This window comes from Melanerpes formicivorus, unplaced genomic scaffold (genome assembly GCF_026170545.1).
Source record: "Melanerpes formicivorus ecotype bairdi unplaced genomic scaffold, bMelFor1.0.p_v2 SCAF_19, whole genome shotgun sequence".
In the NCBI taxonomy this organism is placed as follows: Eukaryota; Metazoa; Chordata; class Aves; order Piciformes; family Picidae; genus Melanerpes; species Melanerpes formicivorus.
The window spans coordinates 4,367,462-4,383,913 of record NW_027142371.1 but is presented as its reverse complement, the minus strand read 5'-3'; the positions used below and the strand labels follow the sequence as shown (position 1 = coordinate 4,383,913).

The following is a 16,452-nucleotide window of genomic DNA, read 5'->3' as shown; positions in this document are numbered from 1 at the left end:
AGAGGGTGGGGAGGATGGAGGGAGGGTTCTGCCTTTTGCTCTTGCACCCAGCACCCGATCCACTCGGGGATGTTCAAGGGCCAAATCCGGCTGGTGCAGAGCACCTGGTACCCCAGACCCGAGATGCCCCAGGTGACTGGGAGGTTGTCCCTTTTCCCAGACGGCCTCATTCAGCCCGGTCCCCGACTTCGGGGCTGATGCAGATGACTTACCAGCGCTTTCCGGCTACAGCCTCGCTGCGGGGTGGGGAGGGGCTGCCGGCGAAGTCAGCTCAGCTCCCGCTGCAGACTGAGAGAGAGAAGGGACGTCAGCACCCACGGCAGCCACCGCCGTCCCCACATCCCAACACCCATTCCTCCCTACACCACTGTCCAGCATTCAGGGCTGCCACTGCCTTCCTCCTCCTCCTCTTCACTACCCCTCCAGCATGGGTCAGCAGCTCACACCCACTCGCTCTGATCTCTCATGTGTGAAGAGGAGACAATTCTCTGCTCCACTTCATCAGACCCATCCAGGGACAGGAGAGGAGGTGGCTGGAGCTGCCCTGAGTGATATCCCGGGGCGAGGGGGGGGGGGGGCACAGGCACCCCTAGCCCACCTGGAGACTTTTCAGGGGTGAAGTGGAGCTGATTCTTCTGGATACACACCAGCAGCTCCAGCCCTGCTGCTCCATATAGGACAGCTGGGACTGGTGGCAGGGAGGGCTGGCCACCAACCAGAGTACATGTCCCCAGGGATGAGAGTCACCTTCTGCATCCCCACCAGCACTGATGTGCTACAGCATGAACCACATACAAGGTCTGGGAGCACCTTGTGCTGCTCAAGCCCTGACTCAGCCAGAAAAGCAAGTTTTACCCAGATTTTTCAGAAGGGACAAGTGTCTGTGATGAGGAGGGTGGGGAAGGGGGCACTTGTCAGCAGCAGAGACTTGGGGCAGCTTCAGGTCAAAATCAAAGCAGGGCAGAGTCCTGCAGAGCTGGGGCAGTCACCTACCTGGTTCTGCCACCCCTCCTAGCCCCCAGATCATGCAGGAGCTGACCCTTCTCCTACCAAAAGTGAAATGCCTCTCCAGCCAACCCTGTTCAACCAGTGCCAGGCAGAGTTGCCTGCTTGCTTGGCACAGTAGAGACTCAGCCTCTGCATCATCTCCAGCTTCTCAGCTCCAAGCAGCATCCCAACAGGCTCCTGTCCTGGCTGAAGCCCAGCTTTCACATCTCATAAGGAACACCCGAGACTGTGTGGGCAAGTTTTTGCTACCCTGCCATTTGACCCTGCTGGCAGCAAGCCTGGAATTGAGACCAGCCACAACCTCCTGCCTTTATGCCCTCAGCCACCAAGGCATAGCCAGGAGAGGGCTTGTACAGAGATGACAGAAAGGGAAAGAGCTGCTGCTCCCCCCGCACTGCCTACTGCCATCATAGTCTCCCCTGCCCCAGCCGCCCTGCCCCTCCTCAGCCTGAGCATTCCCCAGATCACAATGTGCACCACATGGAACACACATCAGGCTTGTTACATTGCAGACATCAAGGGTGGGATGGTGGAAAACCAACAAGCAAAACTCCATGGGGTGACAGAATCCCGGAGTGCTGGGGACTGGAAGGGACCTCTGACCTAGCTCAGCCTCCCTGCTAAAGCAGAGTCACCCACAGCAGCTTGCCCAGGATCTCATTGTCCAGATGGGTTTGGAATTTCTCCTGAGAAGGAGACCCCACAACCTCTGTGGGCAGCCTGCTCCAGGGCTCTGGCACCCTCAAAGTGAAGAAGTTTGTCCTTATGTCAGTGCAATGCCAGGCAGCTGCCCCATGTCCCCCTCACCGGAGGGGCACCTGGGAGGGCAGCTGCCAGGCAGACGATGTGCCACACCGCTGCTTTATTTTGATGGCCTCCTCTCTCCCCCTGCTAATAAGTTTTGTCACTATTTTTAGTGCATTTGATTAGGATAATAAGCAGAGGCTGATTGACAGCTCCTTAAGCCTTTGAATGGTTTGTAATTTGTACTTGACTAATATTCACCAGCAATAATTGCACAGCGGGACGGGGAGGGGGGAGCTGCAGTCTCAACTCCAGGCTGCAGCACATACAAATAAGGCTGTGCTGTGTACACACGTGGTGCCCATCTACTCCTCAGCCTGGGCACACTGTGCCACCCAGACTCCTGGACATGAGAGAGGCCATGGCTGTGTTTAAACAAAACAGGACTGAAAAAGCCACTGGGGAAACCCAAATACACCTGTGAACCTGGGGTCAGTGAGGTGTAAGGTCTGCCAAAGGGACAGGTCCTCACATGGCTGCCAGGAGGATGGATGCACTCACGTCCTCGCACACACAGGTTTAGGAATTTGGTGGCTGAGAGTGGCTGCTCCAGCACAGCCTGGCACACTGTGGCACACCCCTTCTGCCCAACTCCATAGAAAGACTGTGATCCTACCTGATACATCACCGGCATGGCCACGGTGGGGCTTGAGCACCCCCGTAGCACTGAGCGCCTCATGTGATGCCAGGTTCTGCATTCAGCTCTTCCCAGCCTCCCACTTCCCCCCCAGACAGCAGCTGGGCTGAGTGGCAGCTGGAGGGGAGGGTGCCAGGGCGGAGCCCAGCCGCACACCCTGCCTGGGGCAGAGGCCACAGCAAGGAGAGCCCCAGCGAGAGGCCACCCCCGCCCTCCCCTCTCCAAAAGCAATTAAAAAATGAAGCACAGTCAGCTGCACAACTCAGCTCGGATCAGATCACGGCACTCGAGACAGCGGCACCCCCGGCCTCCCCCGCCGGCGCTGGAAACGCTGCCTGACCCACCCAGCATCCCTGCTTCTCCAACACCCCTGTCCCCAGGCTTTATCTCCCCCCCATCTGCAAGCTGGGATGCAGAAAGAGGCTCCATGCCCTGCCCTACCTCCCCAGGGAAGAGATGCTCTTGGGCAGGCAGCAGAGGGGATCTGTTGCTCTCTACCACGTCCTGCTCCCGCTGCCTTCCGCTGCGCCCGGATCGCTCAAGGATACAATGGCCGTGGCAAGGCCAGGCTGATAGTGGGGCTGGCGGCGGAGCGGGAAGCGATCTTATCTGCTTTGCAAAGACACCAACAAAAGACACTGATTGGGAGCAGACAAAACACAGCAGCACGGCTTCTGCCAGGCAGAAACCTTGGGAAATGCCGCGACGGGCTGGAGCCCAACCCCAGGCACCGAGCCTTGGAGAGGGAGATGTCTCCAGCAGAAAAGGGAGGGAGAGTCCTTGGGGCTGCTGAGGCTCTGGGTGGGTGCCGAGGGGCACCGCCAGCAGACGGGATGGGCCGGGTGCTGGATAAGAGGTGGGTGAGGGGCCCGGGGCACCAGCACCCACCCGCTGGCGAGGCGAGCTGAGCCACGTCCGCGGTCGCACGGCCCCAGCGAGATGAATAATGGTGACTGTCTCAGGGCAGACTGAAAAATGAAGTGAGCAGGATGGTAGACGAGACAAAGCAGCCCCACAGCACCCAGCCGACAGCAGCAGGCACTGGGGATAGGAAGGAACAGAGAGCAGTGACGCCAAACCCACCCTGCTCCAAGCACCCGCTGCACACAACTGCCCCCATCCCAGTAGGACCAGAGTCCAGCCAAGGCAGATCCAAGCAGGACAAACAGGAGCCGCCGCAAGGCGGGCTACAAAAACCAGAGATCCAGGACTGGATGCAGGCAGGTAGCTAAGAGCTAAAGTGCATTTTGCATCCCTCATGTTCCCCTGCACAGGTAGCAAGAAGAGGTGGCAGTGGTGCCCCCCAACAGGGGTACCTAGACAGTGAGGCCAGCACCCTGTCAAGCCAGAGACCATGAATTGCTGCTTGGTTGGCACTACCACAACCATGGCAAGGTGGTATCTGAACATGAGGCATCCCAGCATGCCATCCTCTCCTGTTGTTGCCCCTTGCTCCCTCTCCACAACTGGGGAGGAAATGCAGCCCCGGCCACAATCCCACAGCAGTTTCCCCCACTCCCCGGTCTCGGGGGATGCTGCTGGTGTTGCCTTTTCCCACAGCAAGCATCACAGCTGGGGGCCAGTGAAGGGCAGTACAGCCCCTGGTGCTCTGGGGAAAGCCTCACTGCCCTGGCTCAGCCCACCATCTCCTCCTGCCTCCCAAACACACCAAATACTGTGTCCTCCATAGAAAAAGCAATTCCAGTCCCTGTCCTGTGCCATCAGGCTTTGTTACAAGGTGGGAACACAGAGGCACGTCTCTGCCAGGCTGGGACCAGCTCTGGTGCTGTTGAAAAAGGGGAAGCTGCTGCCCCCCCTAAGCCCTGCAAACCAGGGTTTGATACTGCAGCTCCTCTGCCTGCCTGCCTGACGCTGTGGAGGCATGTCTGGGTCGTGCCTCCAGCCCTTCTCCTCTGCAAGGACACTTGCTCCTCAGCTGCACTGATTCCTAGAACAAGGAGAGATGTGAAAATGCTGAATTCATCTCTCAGCTCCAATCTGGGGACCAAGCTGTGGGCAGTGCCCCTAGTGCCCCCTCCAGCTCTGCCCAGTGATTTGCACGTCAAGAGTATCTGAGTTAAGGCCCCCAGCTCTCCCCTGGCTACCCCCAGCTCATGGAAACCTCTCCCAGATGAAATGAATCAGTGGTGGGGGGGAGGGCAGCACAGCTGCTGTGCAGGGCCAGCTACATGCTCCCCACATATGTAATTCCCAGCCCCTCCCATCCGACCCTGTCAACTCCCGTTAAATTTAAAACCATCTTAATTAAAGCTCCACAGCCTGAGCTTGCAGAGGCCAGTGGGTCACAAAAGGGGAAAGGATAATTAAATCAAGCATCCAAATTCCCCCAGCTAAGCACGGGGGAGAGTCATGGTCAGGAGTGATGCAAAATGCCTCTGAAAGACATGTCAAAACAGGGAGTTTAAGAAACCGTAACGAACCCCTGGGACACACCAATGCAGGTTCTGGATCTTTATCTGGCCAGGAAGCTGGGAGACACCAGACACACACACACAGAGCTCAAGCTCTCCCCAGTGTCATGGGGCCAGCCCCTCGCTGGGCAGGTTTTGGCTTGCCAAGGTGACGGGCAGCAAGCTCTGGCACTGCCAGCGGCTGCTCACAGCTGCAGGCAGTGCCCCTCAGCACCCCCATAGCACCCTGAAGCTGGGTGAGGGCAGGGGCAGCTCAGCAATGGGTGCCCCACCAGACCATCTTGCGTAAGGCTGGAGAGAAAAAGCCAAAACCTTATCTCCCTGCGGCAACGGCGGCAGCAGGACGTGAGGCAAGACGTGCTGGCTGCTTTGAAGTGTGCTTAAAACACACCCGGGCTTAAGACACTGGGGGTGGCTTTTAACCTAGAGTGCTGGGGTTTAAGTCTTTTTCTGCCCCAAGGGCTGGGAGAAGGGAAGGAGGCCATTGCCACACTGTGTCACATCCCCACCACTGCACTGCAGCAGACCCAGGGAGCGGCAGGGCCGCCTCTTCAGGTTCCTCAGCGTGCAGATGGCAGCAGCCTGGGCTGACCCACTGTGATGCTTACCCTGAGAGCTGGGAGCTGGCAAAGCTCTACTCGGTCCCAGCTTCCCCCTGGGCACCTAGTTTGTATCCCATCACTGAGCAGCATGAAGAGCTCCAGAGGGAGCCGGCAACTGCCTTTCCTGACCAGCACCCCACTCCCAGCATCACCCAGTGCTGGATGGTGGGTGCTGGGAGCTGCAGCCCCTTGCAGAGAGCTGCGCAAGGAGCTGCTGCTGCAACAAGGGAGAGTGGGCAGCCAGCAGGGCTCCATTTCTCCTTTCTACCCCAAAAATTCAGACTCTTGCAGCTCTGCTAGCCCCACGGTCCAAAGGAGCCTCCTTGGGTTCAGGGAACTGCTGGGGGAGTGTTTGGAGTCAGGGAGCAAATGAAAGTTGATTGGAGGCTCTTGGAGAGTCTCCACTGTCCCCTGTTACCCATGCTCTGGTACTTTGGGAGAGCTCAGGGACAGGTAGACAACAAACACACAGGTCCTGATGCTTGCACCCACAGAGGAAAGGGAAGCCAAGAGCCAAGGGGGAAGAGAGAAATTCCTTGCTTTCTGGTCAGCACCACATCCCCCAGCCCTTCCTGCACTGCAAGAGCATCCTGGCAACTAGAGATAGGGAGAAAAAAAAACACCACAAGGGTGGTCCAGCACTGGAGAGATGGTGGGATCTCCTAGAGGAGATGTTCAAAGCTGTGGCACTGTGCACCCTGACCTTGCTGGTGTGGCTCTGGGTAAGAGCAGGGATTCCTCTTGGTGCCTCCCAGCTTGACTCAGCCTGCACTTCCAGTATTCCCACCAGGCCACCAGCCAAAGCCAGGAATTGCCCAATCAGCCCCAGCAAACACTTTCCAAAGGCACACAAAGCCTTTGGCCTGTGTTAACCTGAAGGCAGCTTCTCCCAGACAGGTGATGAGGGCACTGATCTTCTCCTGCCAACTCCAGAAAGAAACAGAAAGGAAATGCTTCCAAGGGCAGGAGTGCCTTCAGGGCTGGGGATGTTGGGCAGGGGAGCATCCATGTCAGGCTGGGTCAGCACTGGGGGCTGGAGCTCCTGCCATCAGGACTGCCTGGAGCCATGGGGCAATACTTCCTCGAAACAGTCTTCCAGCACAGGGGGTTTAGGGTTTAGTGCCCCCCAAAATGTAGTTTTAATGCTAGCCCCCAAGTCATGCTTGCATCCAGCTGCTCCTACCACTTACCACCTAATTCCCCAGCTTCCCATGGCCCCATCACACCAGCACTGCTCCCATCCAGGTGAAGCAGCACAACAAGAGACTGGCCCCACTGCAGGGGGTGATGGAGATGCAGTGACATGCTCAAGGAGAATGGAGAATTTCTCTTCCTCATTTCTGCAGGGCCTCTCCCAGTACAGCCAGCCTCGGGCTGCAGGAAACGGAGCTTGCTTCTGCTTTCTGGAAAGGGACATCTGGTCTCTGGGTTCTCTGTGGATGGCCATGGCACAGCACCCAGCCCATACTGGCTCCTGAGCAAGGGGCAGGTGTCAGTGAGAGGCTGATGTGACTCACAGGTGGCTCAGATCCGGCCAAAACCGTGTTGCCAGCTGCTCCTGCCTCAGCTCCAGGGCTGCCACACCCAACAGCACCCCACAGCAACTTCACCCCCAGGTGAGGTCGTCAGCGCAGGCAGGTGGCAAATCTCCAGCGCAGGGGGAGGAAGGGGGCAAGGAACACTCGGGAGGCAGAAAAATCTCTGGATCTGAGCAAGTTACAACCACCCCTGGCCACGCTGGCGTCACTGCTAAAACATTTCCACTTTCAAAGAAACCAGCCCATCCAGTCCAGCGAGGAGAGGAGCTCCCCTGGGCTCCACTGGCCCTCCGGGACTGGAGCTGAGCCCCATCAGCCCTGCAAAGGGGTCCTGCAGGTCCTCCATGGCAAGGAACCTCCCAGCAAGCCTCCTGACACGAAACAGGAACTGAAGCACTCGCTGGTGAAAAAGCAAAAACGCAGGGAGGGTATTTGCAGCCCCACACAAACCCCACGGGGTCAGGCATCGCCCTGCTACCAGCCGGGAGCCACGGGGACTGGACAGGACATGTGCTGGGGTTCCTGCAATGGCAGGGAACGAAGGAGAAGCAAAGCAGAGGCCAAGGGTCTCCCATCACCCATTCCCTACACTTCCCACTTCACAGACCCCTGAACAGTTTCAAGTGAAGAGGCAGCACTCCCCACAGCAAATTTATGCTGATTCTTGGCTTATTTTCCCAGGTTACTCTGGGCCTCGGGGGGCATCTGCCTGACACAAGCCACATGCTCTGGGAACTGTGGGGCCACCAGCTCTAATGCACACATGCTACGAGCGTGTGTGAGTCAAGGCTGGGTGAGCAGGATCAGCCTCTAGCAACACACACTCGACTCCTGCTTTCACCCCTGTGAGTGTGGCTGTGACGGAAGCAGCTCCCACAGCAGAGGGCACAGCCCTGGAACGTGGCTCTTTACTCAGCACTGTAAGACCCCAAGCCAAGGCACGCCCAGGAAGTCTGGACCTTGCTAGTGGCAGAGCCTTGAGAGATGCTGGTCCCCACAGCCACTCCCATCTGCACCACCAAAACAAAGCCGCTCGCTCAGGAGGCGTCAGACAAGCAACCAGGGAGGATCTTGAGGGGCGAAGGGAGCCCGGCCAGCCCTGGACAGCATTTCATACCCAAAATTCTGTGGCTGATTCCTCAGGCTGTTCCTGGAGTGAGCAGGATGCTGAACAGCTCCAGTGGAGCCTCTGGGAGGGGAGCCGGCCGGGAGTTGAAGCCTCAGAGGGAGCTTGCTATCAACACCCCGAGCAGATGAAAAACAAAGAAAAACGCTGAGCTGGTGTCTTTTATCCTTGTCACTCCTGAAGGGAGAGCCGGGCTGCACACACCTCCTGGCCCTGCCCGCTCGCTGCTGTGGTGGTAGAAAGCAGAGACAGGCTATGGGTGAGGTGGATGGGACCAGCCCGAGCTGCAGTTGGACCTTGCACCCTCCCATGGCCTCTCTCCTGCCATCACTCGTGCTGCTCTTCCTACTCAAAACAACCACCCCTCGCTCTTGGGTAGGGCCTGCAGGGATGGGATGAAAGGACAAAGGGATGAAGGAACAAAGGCACAAAATGCATCTCCCCTGCTTTTCATCACCTGTGGCTCACCGTGGCTTCAGCACAACCCAGCCAGAGCCTGGCACATGAGCTGTCTCCATCCCCAAAGCACCACGAGGGGCTCAGACTAGGGCATGTGCACACATGTACACCAAGCCACACACACCCCTATACGTGGGCAGGCAGCCCCCATGCACTGCTTTCCATGCTTCCTTACCCAGCTCCAGCCACACACCAGTTCCAGCACCCTGTGCCTTTCTTCCCACTCACCGCCAAGCTCAACTATCTGTGCTGCTGGAGCATGAAACTCACCCTGGTTGCAGAGACTTCTGCAGCTACCTAGGCACCATTCCATGCCTCATGCCACCCTCCCTGCCCAGGTCAGTGCTCAACCACAGCTCCCCCACAGCTGTGCCAAGGCTTCTCGATCCCTTCCCTGGCACTGCCAACACTCATCTGATGGGCAGAGGAAGGAAGGGGCCTGGCTGAGGAGGGAGCAACTCTGAAGCCTTTCTGTGTTGTGTAATATTTTTGCAGAAGTCAGCAAGTGTATGCTTCCACCCCGAGAACACCCAGAGCTGAGAATGGCACAGCCTGACCCCACTGCCACCAGTGCCACCACAAAACCACCAAGCCACCAGGGCTGGTTTCAGCCAGGGAAGTTGGTGCCCAGCTGGGTCACAGCCTGGGGAAGAAGACCTTGAAAACAGAATCTGAGAGGCTGTGGGCGAGCGGGTGAGGAAGATGGTGGCACTTCATGGAGATCAGACTCTATCTGCTCTGCCTAAGAAAGAGCTTTGCCCATGGAGTGTGCACAGTGCAAGGCAAGGCAGCTGGGGCAGGAGAGGGGGAAACCAAGGCACACACTCAGTGTAAAACCTCACCAACCTCCAATGGCAGCTCCCCAGGTGCTCCTGAGGGAAACTGAGGCACACAATGCTCCTTACCAGGTGGGGAAGTGAAATGGAGCAGTGAAACCCAGGCACAGTGCTGCACCTCCACTCCAAATTCCTGCTAAAGGGTGCTCCAAGGGGAGATGTTTTAGGATCCGTTTAGCATCAACCTGCCCTCAGCCCGCTGTCCCCAAACCGGGATGGGGGATGCTGCATGGGAAGGGGCATGTGGCTCAAGACAAGCTGGACATTGAGGTTAACCCCTCCCATGCTGGGAAGGGCCATGCAGCAGTGAGCTTTTCCCCTCATTGCCCAGTTTTATGGTGGCCAAGATTGCCACACACGGTCAGGAAGGATGGGAGCAGCCATGCTGGGTGGAAGCTATTTTTGCAGCAGGCAGTCAGGTTTTCCTCTGGCCAGCCAGCCCTAAAGCAGTGGGCTCAGGGCCAGCTGAAACCTCATGGTCACGGAAGCAAGACCACAACAGGTCAAGCCTGGGACAGGAATGGGAAACTTGGGGCCAGCCTTCAAGACTCGTGGGGAAGGAAGCGCAGTGGAGTCCAGGTCACAAGTGTCCTCACGTCACGCGTGGGAGGTGGTGCTGAACCAGCACAACCCGCTCACCTTTGCTGTGGACCTCAAAATCACCCCAGTACTTTCCCAGCATGAGGGCCAGGCATGCTGGGCTGCGTGTCTTGCCCACACCTCTGTTGGTTTCCTGGCTGTGAGGCGAGGGCAGCCTCCCTACACCCCTCACCTCTTTCTTCTATTTTTGTCTTGAACACCCAGGGGCTTCTGCTCCCAAAGCCCTCCAGAGGCACCCAATGATCCTGCACACCAGCCTATGGGTACTTTGGATGATGCATCTCCACCAAGACCACCTGGAGCCAAAGTGTTTGGGCAGATTTCTTTAAGGTCTGACTTAAAAACAGTGATGAGCCCCCTCTTGTCCAGAGGCCAACACCCCGCAGCAGCTCCCAGCCCTCCCAAACACCTCCCTGCTCCACAGACAGGGCAGCCAGGAGATCTGTAGCCTGCAGGGAAGTCAGCACAAGACACAGATTTGCAGGTCCTGGTTCCTGGCCCAAGTTCAAACCGCATTTGTTCCTGAAATCTGTTTCAGGGCTTTCTTCTCAAAGCTCGTGTGTGCAGAGGCATGTGCAAAACAGCACCAGTTCCTGCTGCAGCCAGCGCTGAGGTCACCTGTGCCAACGCGGGGCCAAGCTGGGGGCCTGGGTACACCCAAGCACCGACTGCAGCCCACGCTGCTGTACCGTGCTCAGCCAGGTCATTACATTCTTTTTCCCCTCCTGAGCACACAATACACTGGGCTATCACACAGCTTGCTGCCCATTTCAAAGACGAAGGCCCAAGGCATGACTGTTTCTCTGAGGCTTGCTCCTGACAGGCTGAAATTTCAGCAAGACTCGAGCCCTAAGGGAGTTGATCTGCACCCCCGGCAGCCAGAAAGAGGAGTTTGGGCTGGGAACGGCAACAATCCGCGCTGCTGTCCCTGAACTGCCAGGCTGGGATGGCTATCTCCAGCCACAAGTCCAAGCTGCTCTCCAGGAACGGGATTAAAGGGATTCCTCCCGCACGGCGCTGTGCGGCAACAAGCCGAGGCCGGTTCCCGCAGCCATGGGGTGCACGTTGGCCACGTCTCTGGGGAGTGCTGCGGAGTGCTGCGGAAGTGAGCTCAAATGGGAAATTGTTCCGAGAGATAAAGAAACAAGTTGGAAACCGAGCTGTAAAATAGACGGTACAGGAAACAATAGCGCTTCTGATAGGCTTTCAAATTCGCCCCCCCGCACCCCGGGCGATGCCAGGAGTACGGCTTTGTCCCATTGAGCCTTGGGGGCTTTCTCCACCCTTAGACACACTGGGAGGAGGTGCAGACTCTGCTCACTCCTGCTTTTTCAAGGTCTTACAGGCTGTTGCTGAGAGGTTATGGACTGAGTGCTTCAGGTCTCTGTAGATAAGAGTGTTAGCTCTTCTTCAAAGACCAGGCGTGATCCTGGCCCCAGTAGCAGGGAGAGGCAGACAGGACTTAGGAGGAACAGGAGCCTCGTGATCCATCCCTTTCTCACCTCAGTGAGCTCAGTTCTCTCTTGGTCTTGTCCCCCTGTCCAGGGGGTGGGACAGCCCTTTCTGCCTCCCTGTGGTACCTCCATGATTTTCCATCACTCTGGCACAAAGTCATTAAAGGGCAAAGCTATCGTTAGGGCATCTCCATCACACAGGGAGCACTGCAAGGCCACTAACGATCGAGACAGGGAACATTGGACTTCCCTTAGCTGCTGCTGCGCCAGCCCATAAATAACCTCTTCTCCAAAAAAATCCTGGGGCTGCGTTTTGGCAAAGCCACGGAGGCAAGGTGTTGGGAGAAGCCTCTGCCCTGCTGCTCCCAGGTCAAAGCGTGGAACCAGGAACCGACCCTCGATCTCTCAAGCAAAGGTGCCCTTCTCTGACAAACGAGCATTAGCTGGCTAATGATTACAGAGACGCGGCTCCCCGGGGAGCCAGCACGCCAGCCTTGTCTCAGAGACACTGAACGGCCAAGGATTTGCCATGGGCTAGGTCCTGAGCCAGCACAAAGTGGCGCAGAACAATACAGGGCAGCCCAGAATTAGCCTCTCCAGCTGCAGAAGCACCCCCACAAAAAGAATAATGCTTTAAAGTGTGAGACTGCCGATGTCCCCCTGCATGTCCCCACCCTCACATCTCCCTAGAGTGCCCTGCCAGGCCCCCACCCCTGTTTGACCAGTGCACACTACATGGGGGGCCCAGGCACGTGTTGAGCGGCTGGGTGCCTGGCAGGAACAAACAGCTTTCCACCATTAACAGCTAGACCTTGGGAGGGTTTGCCATGACTTGGTTCTCCCACCTGCACACTTGTCACTGCTGGTATCTCCTCAGCTCAGAGGAGAGGGACAAAGCCCTCCAGCTCCTCTGGGGAGCACCCACAGGGCAGGAGGAAGAAAAATGAAATCTTTTGTTGCCACCTTCCCACAGCTCAGTTTGTGTACGGCACTGCTGGGTACGTGCTGTCCTGCCCTGGGCCTGCTGCACAGGCAACGCCAGCCCCAAGCAGGAGCTTGCTGCAGGACCCCCCCCTAGGGCTCTGCACCTTCCACTGCTCCCAACTCTTAATGCCATGGGGCCTGCCCTGGGGGACCTCCAGGCTGCAGTGAGCAACCACATCATGTCCCTTCCTTTGCATCGCTTCTGGTGAGCCAGGAGGATAGGTGAGCCAGCAGCACACACAGAGGAGTACAACCCACTGTCACCTATGACCTTTATTGCTGCTCAGTGATATGTGAACCAGGACTGGGATCAGAGTCGTCTCCTGGCCCCTAGTCCAGGGGGCTGAGTGCTGGGGTGAGGAAGGGCCGAGAGAGGAATGTTCTGCATAGGGCCAGCAAGATGCGGAGAGATGCAGCAGATCCCCACTCACCTCCCGCGGGTCTTGCAGGAGGCTGTGCAGCTCCCCCAGACAATGCTTGGCACCAGACAGGACCACACCAGGGTCAGTGCCACGAGATGCCACCTCCTCTCCAGCCCCTGTTCCCAGCACACACAGTCCTGTGCAGTGGGCTCCACCCCTACAGGTTGTCCCCCTGTGCCTGGACCAACTGGTACCAGGACGCTGCACATCCTGCCTGAGTTCCTGCCTGTCCCCCAAGGCAGTAAGCAGGTGTAGAATCCCATCCCTGTAACACTGGGGCTCAGCACAAACCCCACGATGCTCTTCTGCAGCACCGGGGGCTGTGAAAGGGATGGTGGTGACATATCAGTGCCATTGCTCATAGCCACATAGTAGGGTTGGATCTCCCAGGATGTGAAGGGGGAACTTCCTGGCTGGATAAAGCCTTTAATTAGGCAATACGGGGCTCTGCAGCCCCCTAGAAGCTGGATGCAGTCAACTCTGGCAAGGGGGAAGGCAAGGAGCCCGGCTGGACACAGCTCTCCAGGCTGATCCTGGACACCAGCCCCAGAATCGCCGGTGAGCAAACACGGCAAGGGAAGCGGATCAGGAGACGTCAAGGCAGGGGGGCAATGAATATTTCATGTCCTGGCCTACATACAGCCCGGCTTTCCCCGCCCTGCACTCCCGGGGGTCTCCCCTAGCCCCCGATCACAACAAAGGGGAGTTGCAGACAGGCGGGGCCGCTCCGTCGGACCCCCCCCGGCTGCGCCTCCGGACCCTCGGCATCCCCGGCCGGGCCCGAATCTGCCCCATAGCTGACATACTAGCTCATGAGCATCCGCCGCTGGACTCATAGCCAGCCCCCCAAACCCACAGCCAGTCCTCCAAACCCATAGCGAGACCACGAGCATCCCTGCCGGGACCCACAGCCAGCTCACCGGGCTGCGGGCAGCCCCTACTGCCGGACGCACAGCTACAGCACCGGAGCTTGGGGCGTCCTCGGCTGGCCCCAGAGCCCCCTCGCCAAACTGCCAGCATCCCACATCGGACCCACAACCAGCTGGGCCGGCTTGTGGGCATCCCCGCATCGGCCCCACTGCGAGACCCCGCCGGAACCCACTGCTGGACCGCGGACATCTCCCGCCGGACCCCACGGGCGGATCCCGAGCATTCCCCACCGGACCCCGGTCACACCCCGCGGGCCCCATAGCGGGGCATCCCCTGCTGGACCCCACGGGCAGACCGTAGCCATCCCCCGAGCGCCGTCGCCCGCTCACCTCCCGCCTGTCCGCGCAGCGGGGCCGGTCCCGCCGCTCGCCTCCCGCGCTCGGCCCCGGCTTTGTCTCCGCGCCGGGGGCGCGGCCGCCGCCCCCCGCCGCTGCTGCCGCCGCCGTCGCCGCCGCTGCCGCGCTGGGTGCCCGCACCGGGCCGGGCCGAGCCGGGCTGAGCAGAACCGGGTCGGGCGCTCAGGGCTGCGCCGCCGGCAGCAGCATCGCGCAGCGCCGCGGATCCAACGCGCTGCCGCCTCGCCCGCCCCCGCTCACCCCTTCTCCGGGGCGCGGGGGGGGGAACCCCCAGGGAGGGGAGAGAGGAAAAAAAAAAAGAGGAATATGGCAGCAAACCGGAAACGGCGGCTGGGGGAAAAAAGCAGCAGCCCCTCCCCTCCCTGGGTTCTTTTTTTTTTAAGGGAGAAGGCTCCGGGCAGCCGGGCTCCTCGGGCTCGCAGCGGGCTCTGGGCCGCCCACGCCCCGGGCTCTGCCCGGCGCACCTCGGCTCGCGGCGGGGGGAACCGCCTGGTCGCGCCGGGGACACTCGTGGGAGCGGCGGCCGCAGTCCCCCGGGCGCGTCTGTGGCTGCGCGGCCCCGCGAGTGAGGGGGCTGTGGCGGGGGAGTCCCAGCCGAGCCCGGCGCTCCGAGCTCCGGTGGGGCTGTGTTTACCCGGGAGCCTGGCTTTTATTAGGGCCGGTCTGGGGGCACCGATCTGACACAGGGCGGTCGACTAAGACAAACACTCTTCTGTCACATTCTGTGCTTGAATCTGTGCATCCCCGTCCCCAGGAGGGGACACCTCGCTGTTTCAGGGGGGCTGTAATCCATGTTCCCCCATCTCTGAAGTCAGAAGGAGGCAAAACTTCAGCGCTGAGGAAAAGCACGTCCTGGGTCCCCCTGGGGAGCCCCGGGCAGCCCTGTGGTCCTTTGAAGGAGGCACTGTCACGTTCTGGTGGCTGCACCCCGTCTTTGGGTTTAAACTTCCCTGCAGCCAGCGCCAACCTCCAAACGAAGCAGAACAGACCTGCAGGTGTTCCTGGGGTGCCCAGTCCCCCACTGGCAGCACTGCCAAAAGCAGGTCCCCTCGAGTCCGGCTTGGGCAGGTGGGCACAGGGAGACAGTTCCAGCCATCCCTCCCCTCGCTTCTCAGCACCTTCCCCTTCCAGAGCCGGGAGGAGGTGGAAAATGTCCCAACACAGAGCTGTGCCGTGGTGTACAGCATGGGCTCAGGGATTAGCTGGGCACCCTGATGTCTGTCCTGAGCCCGCTGGGTCTGCTCAACGAGCTCTGCAGCACTGGCAGCCCTTCCAGTTCCCCTATTAGTGATCTACTAAGGTGTTCCCCGTCCCTGATCCTGCAGGAAGAAATGGGGTGAAGCATTTAACTGGTTTATGAGGTGTGTTTGGCTGCTGGTGACTCGTGGGCCTCTGTCACCCCCTGCCACCACTTTGCCCAACCCTTGCAGCCACTTGGTGGGGATTTCTGAAACCCCCATTGCTCGGTGCAAGACCTGACACTTCACAAACCATTTGGGAAGTTCACAAGTTTCAGGGAACCATGTGGTGGAGGTTTCCTTTCTGTTTCTCAACCCCCCCCCCCCCCTTGCCTTGTTCTTTTGAGTTATTAAAAAACTATTTCCCATGACAGCAGCGAAGGCCAGCGAGTCCATGAGTCACCAGGAACGAGGAGTCACGCACACACCGATCCATCACCCCTGGCCAACACATCGGAGGGGCCCTTCCCTGGGAGGAGCTTCCCGCTGATAAGGTCCCTGCAGCTGGGCAGGGCCTGACACTTCCCCTCCCGCCTTTCCCTCCTATCTTTTTCTCCTGTCTTTCCCTCCAGACTCCGGTCTCTCTTCTAGCACTAGGAGAGGGTGGTAGGGCTCCCTACACACCCGTGGGGTAGCTGGTGCTGGTGAGCAGCTGGGTTGGGGGCAACAGCCCTCCTTGGTCCCTGCTGAAGCATAAAACCACAGCTGAGTTTGTGCTGAGGCTTTCTGGGGGTGTTAATTTATAGCCCCCCCCCCCCCCCCTTGGCTATCTGGCTGCTGTGGGGGTGTGTGGGGAGAGATTCCCTCAACCTAGCATCCAACATAGGAATTAGGAATTAACTGCATGGCATTGGGCAGCCACAGGATTCTGCTCTGTGTGTTCACACCTCAATACTTAGGTCACACTTTGGGGCAAAGAGGGGGTTACACTGATGTCAGGGGTGCACTGATGCCTGGGGTCCCTCATGCCTTCCCCTACTGTGCCTGCAGACGCTCTCCTCTCCCCATACCAAGAGCTCCTGCGGC

The 16,452-nt window shown here is 58.9% G+C and overlaps 1 protein-coding gene across 2 annotated transcripts in view; it reads right to left on the bottom strand.

Annotated features, from left to right (window-relative positions):
* SRC (SRC proto-oncogene, non-receptor tyrosine kinase) overlaps positions 1–14,470 on the bottom strand; it is a 29,756-nt gene extending 15,286 nt beyond the window's left edge. Inside the window, exons 1-2 of one of the 2 annotated variants that reach the window (XM_068149850.1) lie at positions 14,162–14,470; positions 213–288 (exon numbers count right to left, since the gene is read on the bottom strand). The gene's annotated coding sequence lies outside the window, so the exon portion shown is untranslated. The remainder of the gene's footprint in view (positions 1–212; positions 289–14,161) is intronic. The other variant, XM_068149851.1, reaches the window with a different exon arrangement.
* Positions 14,471–16,452: the final 1,982 nt, after the last annotated feature.